This window comes from Magnolia sinica, chromosome 2, assembly GCF_029962835.1.
Source record: "Magnolia sinica isolate HGM2019 chromosome 2, MsV1, whole genome shotgun sequence".
Lineage (NCBI taxonomy): Eukaryota > Viridiplantae > Streptophyta > Magnoliopsida > Magnoliales > Magnoliaceae > Magnolia > Magnolia sinica.
Window position 1 is genome coordinate 23,837,145 of NC_080574.1, and position 14,026 is coordinate 23,851,170.

General features: G+C 42.5%; 1 protein-coding gene across 6 annotated transcripts in view; it reads right to left on the minus strand.

Annotated features, from left to right (window-relative positions):
- LOC131236676 (uncharacterized) overlaps positions 1–14,026 on the minus strand; it is a 106,457-nt gene that overhangs the window by 74,879 nt on the left and 17,552 nt on the right. The window lies entirely within an intron of this gene.

Consider the following 14,026-nt stretch of genomic DNA (forward strand, 5'->3'; position numbering starts at 1 on the left):
AGGCAACCATACTTCTAAGTTGGTAGTCAACAACCTCAGCAGTTTCCGCAGTATCAACAAGTACCTCCATAATCTAGGAAACCATCTCTTGAGGATACACTCAATCTTTTTATGCAGAGTTCACTTCAATTTCAAAAAGACACCCAACAAACTTTACTAGCTAACCAGCAAAGCTTACATGCAAATGCGCAATCCATTGCCAAGCTGGAAGTACAGTTGGGTCAACTTGCTGCCACATTGAGTGAGAGAGAGAAGGGCAAGTTCCCTAGTCAACCTGTGGTAAATCCAAAAGGACAGTATGAGATTGGCTCTAATTCAAACCAAGAACAATATCATGAGCAAGCCAAATCAATCATTACCCTTAGGTCTGGTAAACATATCGAGAACAAAGTAGAGATACTTAGGGAAGAATCAAATTCCAAATCAGAAGATCAAAATGAAGCGGAGAGACATACTAATGCATCGAAAGCCTAAAAGCACTCTGACTCTCCGGGAACCACTCATGTGCCATCTTATGTGCCTAAAGTACCTTTTCCTCAACGTCTGGCACCGGTTAAGAAAGGAAACAACTTTAATGAGATATTGGACATGTTTAAGCAAGTGCAAAATCAACATTCCGTTGCTTGATGCTATCAAGCAAGTTCCTGCTTACGCTAAGTTTCTTAAAGATTTATGCACTCAAAAGCGTAAGATGAATGTTCATAAGAAGGTCTTCCTTGCGGAGCAACTCAGCTCCATGATTTAACACAACACCCTCCTAAATTTAGGGATCCAGGAGCTCCTACCATTTCTTGTGTCATAGGAGAACATAAGGTTCAGAAAGCATTGCTTGATTTAGGGGCCAGTGTTAATTTGTTACTATATTCGGTCTATGAGCAGCTAGGACTTGGTGATGAAATCAACCAAAATAACACTCCAACTAGGATAGATCTATCAAGGTGCCCCATGGTGTTATTGAAGATGTGTTAATCCAGGTTGACAAGTTTTATTTTCCGGTGGATTTCATCGTTCTAGATACTCAACTCAGTCCAAAATCCTACAAGTCAAATCCCGGTTCTTGGGACGTCCATTCTTGGCCACATCCAATGCAATCTAAATTGCAGGAACGGAGTTATGAAGCTATCTTTTGGTAACATGAAGATCAAACTCAATGTTTTCAATGCTGGACAACAAATGTCAGACTCGGATAATATATTTGAAGTGAACATGATTGAGAGTCTAGTGCATGACTCTTTCCTTGAATCTTCCGAAGACGCTCTTGAGACTTGTTTAGCACATTTTGGCATGGATTTTGACATAGAAAGTTCCATCCAAGAAGTCAATGCATTGCTTGAATCTAATCCAGAAATGAATACAACAAAATGGAAAGCTAGAGTGGAACCTCTTCCACCTTCTGAGTCTAAACTGGTCCCGTCCATTGAGAAACCACCCGAAGTCGACCTTAAACAATTACCTGAAACTCTTAAGTATGCATTTTTAGGACCTTCTGAAACCCTACCTGTCATCATAGTTGCTAACCTTGATAAAGAACAGGAGGGTAAGTTGCTTAATGTTCTTAGAGAACATAAGGTAGCTATTGGGTGGACAATAGCGGACATAAAAGGAATAAGCCCCACGGTGTATATGCATCGTATTCATCTTGAAGAAAATGCAAAAACATAGCGAGAAATACAAAGGAGGCTTAACCCTAACATGAAAGAGGTCGTTCGGGTTGAGGTGCTAAAATTGTTAGATGTGGGTATCATTTACCCCATTTCGGATAGCACATGGGTCAGCCCAGTTCAAGTTGTTCCTAAAAAGTCTGGGATTACGGTGAAAAAGAATGAGGATAATGAGTTAGTGCCAACTCGCATGACTACGGGTTGGCGAGTTTGTATTGATTACCGTAAACTGAACCTGGTCACAAGGAAGGATCACTTTCCTCTTCCTTTCATAGATCAGATGCTTGAGAGATTGGCAGGGCACAGCTATTATTGTTTCCTGGATGGTTATTCCGGGTATAATCAGATTCCCATTGCTCCCGAGGATCAAGAGAAAACCACATTTACATGTCCTTTTGGTACATATGCCTATCGGCGTATGCCATTTGGGTTGTGTAATGCGCCTGCGACCTTCCAACGATGCATGATGAGTATTTTTCAGACATGGTTGAGCGTTTCCTTGAGATTTTCATGGATGATTTTTCAATTTTTGGCTCTTCATTTGATGAATGTTTATACCATCTATCTCTTGTCTTGGAAAGATGTGAAAAAACGAACCTGGTATTGAATTGGGAAAAGTGCCATTTTATGGTTCAAAAAGGGATTGTACTCGGGCATGTTATTTCAAGTAAAGGCATTGAAGTTGATAAAGCCAAGATTGATTTAATTTCTAGTCTTCCTCCACCCAGAACGGTTAAGGAGATTAGATCATTCTTAGGGCATGCGGGATTCTACAGGAGATTCATTAAGGATTTTAGCAAAATTACTCAAAACCTTGATACCCAACCACCCACTATCCCCAAGCCTCCATTATTCCCATCGCACCATAAAACAACCCTCTCACCTCAAAGATTATATTTGTCCCACCCTTCCTTAAACTTCATCTCCTGCTACACCTCCATAGCCCTTTGCAGATAGTCTCTAACTCTCTATCCACTTTCTAATGATCTTTCAAACAATCGATTTTCTCCTAATCATTTAGCTCTTCTTTCTGTCACATCTTCTCGCGATGAGTCAACATCTTTTTCTCAAGTTATAAAACTCCCTCATTGGCGTGAAGCAATGGCAGTAGAAATCCACGCTTTAGAGCAAAACAATACCTGGACTTTGCAACATTTACCTCTAGGGAAGAAACTTATTGGCTGCAAGTGGGTGTACAAAGTTAAACACCGCACCGACAATACTGTTAAACGTTTTAAAGCACGCTTGGTGGCAAAAGATTACAATCAAACCGAGGGTTAAGATTATCATGCGACATTCACACCCATCGCCAAACTTGCCACCGTTTGTTGCCTCTTGACCGTGGTTGTCATTCGTCATTGGACTCTTCATCAACTCAATGTCAACAACGCATTTATTCATGGTGATCTACATTAAGAAGTTTACATGTCCATTCCTCCCAGTTACTTGAAACAAGGGAAGTAGCAAGTTTGTCATCTCCACAAGTCTCTTTATGGCCTCAATTAAGCTTCGCGAAACTGGTTTGAGAAATTTTCATGTGCACTCAAAAAGGCTAGCTATCGCCACTCTCTCATAGATTATTCCCTTTTCATTTGCTCAACTAGAACTAGGTTCACTATGGTGCCTGTGCACATCGATGATATTATACTGATAGGGAATGATCCTCCGCTATCTCTGCCTTGAAAGTCTTTCTCAATACCAAGTTCCATATTAAAGATCTTGGTAATTTAAAATACTTTCTACACATTGAGGTGGCTTGCTCACCGAAGGGAATTTTTTTAAACCAACGCAAGTATGCACTTGACATTCTTAAAGACAATGATTATCTTGGAGCTTACCTGCCTTATTTCCCAGGGAACAAAATCTGCAATTGAATGATGAAGATGGTGACCTCCTTCCAAACCCCACTACATATTGTCGGCCTATTGGACATCTCATCTACTTAACCATCACTAGACTTGACATTGTTTATTCGGTCAATATCCTTAGTCAATTCAAGCACATGCTACGCTAACCTCATTATGATACAGATATTCGATTTTTACGATATCTCAAGTCTTCTGCTAGCAAGGGGATTTCCTTGTCCTCCAATCTCTTCACATTTTTGCTTACTTGAACTCTAATTGGGTTAGTTGTCTAAAGACACGACAATCTACTAGGGGAGATTTCACTATGCTTGGCCATAGTCCCCTTTCTTAGGGAAAAAACCAATAAAAATAAAAAATAAAAAAAAATAAAAAAGAAGAAGAAAAAAAAGAGAGAGAGAGAGACTATTGTTTCACGGTCGTTTGCTGAGGCTAAATATTGGGTTATGGCCAATACCACATGCAAACTTATTTGGCTTAAAGCTCTTCTTCACGATCTTGGGGTTTAGCATTCTCAACCCATGCACCTTCATTGTGGCAATCAAGTTGCCATTCACTTCGCCAGTAATCCAGTTTTCCATGAGCGCACGAAGCATATAAAGATTGATTGCCACATCATTCAGGAAAAGTTGTCCTCTTTCATCCTCTACACATGCTAGTTACCTTCCTAACATCAGCTTGCAGATGTCTTCACCAAGGCACTTGGGCAAGACCATTTTCATCTCTTAATTGGCAAATTGGGCGTCACAAATCTCCACCAACTTGAGGGGGAGTATTACACAACTTATTACTCACCATTTTCCTTCTTTACTTGTTTTCCTTTTATTGATTTATTACTTTATTGATCATCCCCCCTATATTCCATTCTATTCCCATTCAAGATATATAAGAAACTTATTCAATAATTTCCTTAAATTCTTTTTTATTTTTCATAAACATTGCCAACCAAACTTATCAGCCAAAAGTCGCTAATAACCTCTACTCTCTCATTGGGGACGACCACTATTAAAGAAGCTCTGATAAGATCCAATCAAACTCCAACTCACTAAGCCGAGGCCAGGACAGAAAATCCTCACCAAAGGCTACCCGAAAAAAATTCAACAACGCTCAAGCACACTCCCGACCACTAAGTGCGCCATTCCTCACTGTAATTAATGTGATACTGTGAACCTGCTCTGCGCATTCGCCAGACCATGAAAATGTTGTGTTGTTTTTTTCCCTATCACACTTTAGCCAACTATCAATCCCTCGATCTTTGCTTCCGAAATCGTTCGTCCATCCTGTAAGTATCAAATATGGAAGTTGTCGTAGCAACCCTCTTCACAGGCTCCTCCTGCACCAAGCCCCCATTCTCTTCTTCAATACTATCCAACTCCCCAATCTCGTCTAAAATAGCTTTGGATTTGAATATAATTCCCAATCATTGAATGTATATACCGTCCAACTCCTCACTCCCCTTCACTCTTGTGGGTATCTTCCTCTTACTCTCTCGTACAACCAAAGGCGATGAGAACGTAAGTTATAAATTGTAAATTGCAAGATTTTCATATTTTCTCATAAAAATTAAAAATTTTAAAAAAAAAAAAAATTTAAATCAAAAATAACATTCAAAAAAATTTAGGTGGGATATGATCAAACCTTCTACTTTCTATCATTCCATATCAAGATATGTGTAAAACATTGTAGGTTGTTGTTTCTTAGAACTTGGTAGCAAGAACTTTCTACCTAAGAGGCTCTCCCGCTTTGAACCACACTTCAAACTTATGCTCCCCCCGCCCCGCCGCTAGCTATTCACACATACTAAGATTTTGAAACAAACATTTCCTTGCTCCCACACCAGAATGTGTTGCAGCTTAGCTTCACACTTCATTCAGATATAATTAGAGATAAAAATAAACATATTTTTGGACTCCCAACTTCCAATTCCAAGTTTAAATGCTAAAATCCCTAAAACAAATGAAATGAAAGCAACCGAATCTCAGTCTATGTAAAATTGTCAATCAATGTCAATTTTTTTCAGCACCTTCATCACCACTTTAATCATTGGAGTTTCCATGTCTGGTGTGTTTTGAAAAGATATATTATGCAAAACTCACCCTCACGAGTGCCTAATGCAAGTGCCGTTACCAGCGCAACTATAACTCGGTCCCAATTATCAAGGGCAAAATCTTGTTTCAGCATTTGGCCTATATATAGTAGAAATTCATTACCAACATACATAATACCCATTTAAAGTAAGCTAGCTACAGGATGAAATAGCTTTGCTAATGCCGGCCCTCATTATCATGCAAATAAGATTGTTCCAACCCCTATTTTCTTCCTTCCACCATTGTTCCTGCAGCCATAAATAGAGTGGGTCTAATGGCGTCTGGCTTCCACCAAGAGCAGTAGAATCTCCAAGCTTCCACTAATTGCAAGATTGATGAAGGCATCAACCACACCACCTGGAATGGCGCCATTACCAAACCGTGACTGGGTAGGAGCAGTTAATAAAGACTAAAGAGATGATTCACATTGTCCTCATCGTTGAGGCACATCACACACCCATTCACCAGAATGAAGTTTCTCCACCGTAAGCGGTCTATAGTTAGAATGCGATCCCAGCCCGAAAGTCAAGCAAATGCATTAGCTCTTGGTGGAGCTTGAGATTTCCAGAGCCAGCCAGTGGGAGCAGCAGGCCCATCACCCCCTTTTCAAACATTTATAGAACTATTTGACCGAGAATACACCGTAGGGGTCCCATCTCCAAATCAATCTATCTTCCCTTGATGGATCAGCGTTCACCTCATTAATTAGACACATCAATCCAGTTTTCACATAATGTAGTTTGTCACTTCCAAGGCATGCCTTCGTGCACACCAGAACAGTTCCCACAACAAGCAGGTTTATCAATTGTCATGTGTGGCTTCCAAGGGAGGCTCTAGCTTGATCAAGATTTGAAACAAGAATTCTCATGATTGCTTGCCAATAGTTCCTCAACTAAACTTTCCACTTGATATGAACACTCCTTTACCCAGGCCTTTGGCCAGCTAGAACATCAGTACCATGCAAACTTTGACCAAACAACGCATAACAACTGAAAAATAAATATCGAATTCCTGCTACTTCATAGGTAGGTCAACTAGTGAATTTTCCTTTGCATGTAGGGCGTAACCAAATCATCTACTTACCATTTCCCCAACAAAATGGCAATCAACTTCAATTTATTCTATAAGATGTACTGAACAGAACGCAATATTAAAAGCTCGTGTTATAAGCAAACATGTGCAAGGATCTACGCAAATTTGCATTATTCTGTCATTACAGTGCAATAATGAATTCCCATTCAAAAAAAAAAAAAAACACATGCTCACTAGTCATGCCAGACGTAATCAAGTAATTAGCTCTTACACTTGACCTGGCAACCTATCTTGCATCTAGCCTTCTAAAGATACTAAATCATGCTGTCAAAGATGCATAACAAAGTAAAATGTTATCAATTGGATGGAAATTTAGCCCCATCAACAACTGAATTTGAAAAAGATATTAAGAGAGTTGTGTGGAAAAGACGAAGTTCCCTTCTGATATTCAACATCGAATACCTTGGATCTTGACAAAAAGTGGAGGATTCTTTGATTCTACATGAAATGGCTAGCAAGACAAACCGAATATTCAATGCTTGTTGTGAACATTGATATATCAAGTTCCTAACAGTTGTTCCCGGAAATGACAATCACATGAAGGGTTGTCATCCTATATGAAAGGTCTAGACTTCAGACATTTTTCCTTACAGAAGTTACTAGGTTCGTGAACTAGAATCTCTACGAGAAATGTCCACCTTATACTTGACACCGTGAAAGCAGTAAACCCTTCTGCAGCCTTGTTACCACTTAACACTAGGCCACAAAAAGGATTCAGGTTCTCAAAAGCTTTAGTCATTCAAATCACTGAAACAAGGCTCAAAGTCAATGATGCTTTACTCACCACTTACCCCAATTACAAAAATAGCAAACTTTACCATGATTTGTCACTGTTCTTCATAAAATTAAAAAAATAATAATAAAAACCTATCCCAATTTTAATGTCAAAAATTCATCGTACACCACTTTTTGAGTCCTCTAAATACCATGATCAGTGTCATTCATGATGGCCCATTTCTGTCAATATCGATGCCTCGATGGGGTGGAGAAATTTTCTCCTAGGAACTAGTTCTCATGTGAACTTGTGAGAACCCTTTGAGAACGCATCCCGTATGATGTGTAAAAGAAATCCAATTTGTCCCCCAGATGCGACACCTCATGAAACCCTAGGGCCCAGAAATCAGCCTGATCGAAAAATCAGGTGGGCCACAGAAATGTGAGAGAGGATGCCCCACCCTTGATCTTCACCAGGGCTGGTTCCTAGGAGAAAATTTCTCCAGTGGGGTGATTCGTCACATAGATCATGCATATTCAATACATGCATAGCAACTTTATCAATTTTTTTGGGGCCTGTTTGTTTCGCAAATTACCCCAGTTAGGTGTCATCGTTACAATTTTACCATGGCAAACCAAACACGGGAATCGTCGGTCAAATGCAGATATATTTAGGGGACAGATCAAGGAATTTGTAAGCATTTCACTTTTTCATGGCATTACTATGAAAATCTCAAATCCAAACAGCGACATCAGTGTATTTTGGTAATGATTTGACATTGAAGTACATAAAACTGCCATCATTATGATTTTACCGCCGGATGATGCTCCTACTCCGATAACACTCCTTCTCATTCTCCGATAATCTTCGACTATGGCATCCGACCACTTGAAGCGAGTGGGCAAAGAGAATCAGAGTGACAAAGGTTTTAAGCCAACAACAAACAAGGAAGGGGAATGGACTAAAGTGGTAGCTAGAAGGCGTAACCAGACCTCGGTTACCATTAGCCGCAGTAAATATGTGCATTATCCCACCCTTTTCGTTAAGGGGTATCCGCCAAGCTGGTATCTCATAAATCTCGAAAAGGTCTTTGGGCGAGCGGGCGCAGTCATGGATGTGGTAATGCCTAGAGATAAAACGAGTGGGGAATATCGAGGATTTGCACTAATCCGCATGGGGAGTGAGAAAGAGTTGGCAAAGGCGGTGGATATGCTCCATGGTGATAGTTTTGATGGCAGAAAATTATTAGTGCAAAGGGCCTGTTATGGCCCTGAAACTCTCCCCAATCCTCCCATTCGTAAAGCATCAGCTCCCAAGCCTACCCTTCCCGCTACCGTTTCAATACAAAATAGATCGTCCTCTTCAGCCGACACGGCGTGCACATCTGCTCCGAACCAATCCTTTAAAGATGCTTTGGTCAAAGGTAACAGTGCTATTAAGGCTCCCACCTTGCTGTCTCCGACGATGGACGAACCCATCTCCACCCATTCTCAGCAGACTCACAAATCAGACAGCAACTCTACACCGGACGACACTCTCTCCATTGATCAAGATAAGTTTGATCACAACAGGGCCGAACTGGCCAAATCTGTTGTCATTATCACTAACGAAGGAGCCTCGATTAGTTCTGTCAAGGCCTGGATTAAAAACAAAACTGGTTTTCAATATGGGAATTCTGATTTTAAACCCATTGCTTCCAATGCGCTTTGGGTTAAAGTCTGTCCAGGCCTTTCCCCCTATCTCTTGACATCAGTGGGGAACTCCCTTAAATCAGGCCCGATTGTTAATATCATGCCATGGGAGGAATTTACCATATTTGGTAAAGAGAATATATGGGTTCTAATATGGGATTTCCGTTGGAATTTTGGTACGATGAATTTCTCATCTCCGCAGCTTCTTCCCTGGGATTTATACTGGAAATGGACCCCAAAACTCAACTTGGGGTAGAGCTTGGTGTTATCAGAGCCAGGATTCGAAGAAAGAAAGGCATTCCCCTCCCCGATCACATTCGTGTCAAGGCGGACAACCGAATTGTTCTCCTCCCGGTCCAAAGGGAAGAGCCTGGATCAGATCATCTGAGGTGGGGTGACGTCTGGAGTTCTAGAGAAACCGATCGTCCTCATTCGGTTCAGTTCGATAAACTCAACGAGGTAGGAGTTTTGTCTCCATACTCCTGCGGAGCTCCGAACCGACACGCTTTCAAATCTTCTGCTCCTGCAGACCTCCATCATAGCCTCCTGCCGTCCTTCGGGTTACGTGGCAACTCCCTGTCTCGTTCTCCAGTCTGCGTCCCTGACGAATCTCGAGCAGCGCGCGAGATAGATTGGTGCCTCCCGCTCTTAGCGACACGTGGTTCCTCCCCATCCTCTCTACAGCACAAGGAAAATTCGACGAAGGAGATGCAGCCACATATTCTACCTCCATTACATTCCCTGAGCAGTAATTATGACGACAACACGCCCTCCTCCACCGTTCGCCACGTGGTCCCTGCTATCCCAGAAGAATTCATCTCAGCCCTCCAGGTGGATTCTCCTGTTGCTTCGCTCCGCCTTACATCCCTCAATGAGATCAGGTCTGTGGACCCGGGCCCGTTTTCGACCCGAATTAGGCTCCCGCTTAGCAAATGGCCCCCTATCACTGTAGCCGAATCCATTCCCCCTAATCCTAGATATGCGCCTAACGTACCCCGGCCCCCCGCCTCATCTCCACATCCCTCTAAAACCCCTTCTCCTAATCTTCCACAATCGTCGCATAATCTCCACCTCTAGTCGATGGAAGATAGTCAATCCCGCGGGGATTTCTCTGAGAGCCTGATTTCAGAATCTCACAGTGCCGACTCCTGTCCTTCTTCTCCATCCACTTCAACCTCCAAGAGACAGGACTGGGCAGACCTAGGTCCTCTAACCCTGTTCCATGAGGAGAGACCTACTGACATCATCATAGTTGAACCTCTCCAGATGAGAGCAGAACCTTCCCATCAGAATCAAAGTGACAATTCGCTATTAGCCACGAAAGGTAAAAGCCGCGAGGAAATCTTCGAGAAGATGCAAAATAAGAGGTGGATTAGGGACGCAATTGGTCATGTGGGTCGTTCCTTAGGCTTATCATTCGGCACCCGCCCAGAAGATTATATTGGTCTCTTCCAATATATTGAAGACAGAGGAAGACCTCTCCCTCCTTCGAAGAATCTGATTAAACATCCGACTCGGTCTTCGTCCAATAGGGAGCTTCTCAATCTGCAATCTATGACTACAGTATCTCCCGCGTCTACATCTAGACGTGGAAGAAAGGGTACGCGAGGAAGTGTGTTGTCTCAATGAAAATCATCTCCTGGAATGTTCGAGGGGTGGGTTCCAGGCAAAAGCGGTGCCTCATCAAGGAATCCAGTAGGCGTAAGAACCCGGATGTGTTATGTCTACAAGAAACTAAAGTGCCTTCCTTCTCAGATAGACTCCTGGCCACTTTGTGGCATACAAAAGATGCCAAATTCGTGTCTCGAGATGCTGATGGGTCTTCAGGAGGTATTCTCATCGCCTGGAAATCATCTCAATGGGACCTGCAGCATTCGGTCAAGGGTGTTTTCTCGGCGGCAACAATCTTGCAAGATAAGTCGTCCACTTTCCGTTGTCTTGCTATTGCTGTTTATGGTCCTAATGATGACTCTCTTAGAACGTTCTTCTGGGATGAGTTGTCTGTAACTAGGCAATTATTTTCAGGTCCCTGCTGTATTATCGGAGACTTTAACGTCATCCGCTTCTCCGAGGAACATTCTCGCAGAAGGAGAGTCATCCCAGCTATGCATGCATTCTCTGACTGGATCCAACAACAAGAGCTGGTTGATCTCCCTCTCTCTGCCGCCAAATACACATGGACTGATGGGTGTCAACATCCGATTCAGTCCAGACTTGACAGGTTTCTCCTCTCCAAGGAATGGATCGACGCTTTTCCTTCTACAACCCAGATTGCTCTCCCCAGATCGACTTCTGACCACTGCCCGATCCTTCTCTCGTTGGAGGAAGTTAACTGGGGCCCGAAACCTTTCAAATTCAATTCTGCTTGGATGGCGATCGATGGGTTCAAACAGAAGATCGAGGAGTGGTGGTCGTCCTTTCTAGTGGATGGTTTCGCTGGCCATAGCCTGCTGTGCAAGCTCAGACTTTTGAAGGAAAAAATTAAAGTTTAGAAGGTAGAAGAATTATGCAAAAGAAATCAAGAATCCGAAACCCTTTTTGCGGAATTGCAGTCAATTGACTCTATTGATCACGGAAATGATTTACCTCTCCATATTCTTTCCAGACGCATAGAAATTATTTAGGAATTATCTTTTAGGGCCCTTCAAGATGAAATCACCTGGAAACTTAAAGCACGGGCGAAATGGATTACAAAGGGTGACAAAAATACGAAGTTTTTTCACAATATTGCAAGTATGAAAGCTCGGGCCAAAGCTATCTTCAGCATGTCTATTGACGGAAGGTTTATCGACGACAAGGAGGAAATCGCCGCTTCGGCTGTGGCCCACTTTAGATCCATTTACACGACAGAGGGCTAGAATCGACCTCTTCTTGAGGGCATTCCTTTTCTCTCTCTTCAAGCTGATGATGCAAATCCTCTGGAAACCCCTTTTTCTGAAGAAGAAGCTTTAGCGGCTATCAGTGCGATGGGTTGAGATAAATCCCCGGGTCCCGATAGGTATCCCATGTGTTTCTACAAAATATTTTGGGACACGGTTCGCATCGATATTATGAATTTCCTCCAAGAATTTCACATCAGGAATAAGCTTTCTAAAGGTCTTGGCGCGTCCTTCATTGCCCTCATTCCCAAACTATCTGGCGCATCTTCATTTTCTGATTATAAGCCCATCAGCCTCATTACCAGCCCTTATAAAATCCTTTTTTCCAGACTCTTGACAGTCATGGGCAAACGCATTTCTAAGTATCAGAACACATTTATCAAGGGGAGACAAATCATAGATGGAGCGCTGATTGCTAATGAAGTCCTTCACTCTTGCCATTTGTTAGGGAAGAAATGTATCCTTTTCAAATTGGACATTGAAAAGGCGTATGACCATTCTGATTGGAGCTTGCTATTCTATATGCTTAATCATATGGGGTTCGGCGATAAATGGAAACGATGGATGCATGCCTGCGTGGAATCGGCTCATTTCTCCGTTCTCCTAAACGGCACTCCTAAAGGCTTCTTTCCTAGTTCTAGAGGGCTTCGCCAAGGAGATCCTTTATCTCCTCTCTTATTTCTTATGATTGGTGAAGCCCTGTCCTAGATGCTCTCTAAAGGTGAAATTGCTGGTCTTTTCAAAGGAATTGCGATTTCGGGTGTTTCGTCGGCAATCTCTCACATCCAATTCATTGATGACACCCTGATTATGGTGGAAGCTGATTCCGACTCCGTGCGAAATTTGTAGACTACTCTTAGATGTTTTGAGGCCGTCTCAGGTTTAAGAATCAACATGTCTAAATCCAGAGTTTTTGGCGTCAGTTGCACTGATGTAGAATTATCCTCATTTGCTAGCACTCTCGGCTGCTCCCTAGCATCCTTTCCGACGTTTTTTGTGGGCCTTCCTTTAGCGTTAGGCCCTCCTCCGAAGTCTATGTGGGACAAAGTGATTCAAAATTTTAACAAAATGCTTGCCACTTGGAAGAGCCGATACTTGTCTATAGGGGGAAGACTCACACTTATCAAAGTTGCGTTGTCCAACACGCCTATCTACTTCATGTCCTTGTTCATCTACCCCCCTCAAGTCCTCGATAGACTTGATCATTTCAGAAGACAGCGGAAAGGAAAACCAGAAAAAAATCCACCTGTTGGATTGGAAAGACGTCTGTTCCCATTTTCAAGAGGGCAGTGCTAGCATTAGAAGCCTAAAGCTGATGAATCGTGCTCTCCTCGGCAAATGGTCCTGGAGGTTTGGTACCAAGTCAGATGCTCTTTGGAATTCTGTTATCAAAGGCAAATATGGGTCTTCTCCTGGGGGTTGGTGGACCAAAGATTCCTCGAGGTACAGAGCTTCCTCCCTTTGGAAAGGAATTTTACGGGCTAAAAATATAGTCATCCAGAATGTTGGCTATCTGCTCGAGAACGGCGCTGCCATAAGGTTTTGGGAGGATCATTGGATCGGTGACACGACTCTCAAAAACATATTTCACAACATTTACCGTATTGCCGTCCTCAAAGATTGACCGATTCGCTGCTTCTTCTCTCAAACCGATGCCGGTCTAGTGTGGGATATAAATTGCTTCAGAAATTTGAACGACTGGGAGCTGGAGGAATACGCTGCCCTTCTCCACTGCCTCTCCATGGCGTCGCCAATCGCGGATGAACCCGATAAATTAATCTGGAAGGGGGATAAATTCAATCTATTTTCGGTGAAATCGCTTTACTCTCTTCTTTCCCCCTCCACTATCCCTGCTCTTTCGGCACACCCATTTATCTGGAAATACCAGGCTCCTCCTAAGTTCATCTGTTTTGGTTGGTTGGCGGCTCGGAAGTGGATTCTTACAATCGAAAATCTGAAGAAGAAAGGCATGCAACTTCCTAGCATATGTCTTTGTTGTATGAATGATGAGGAGTCGGTGGACCATTTACTAGTTC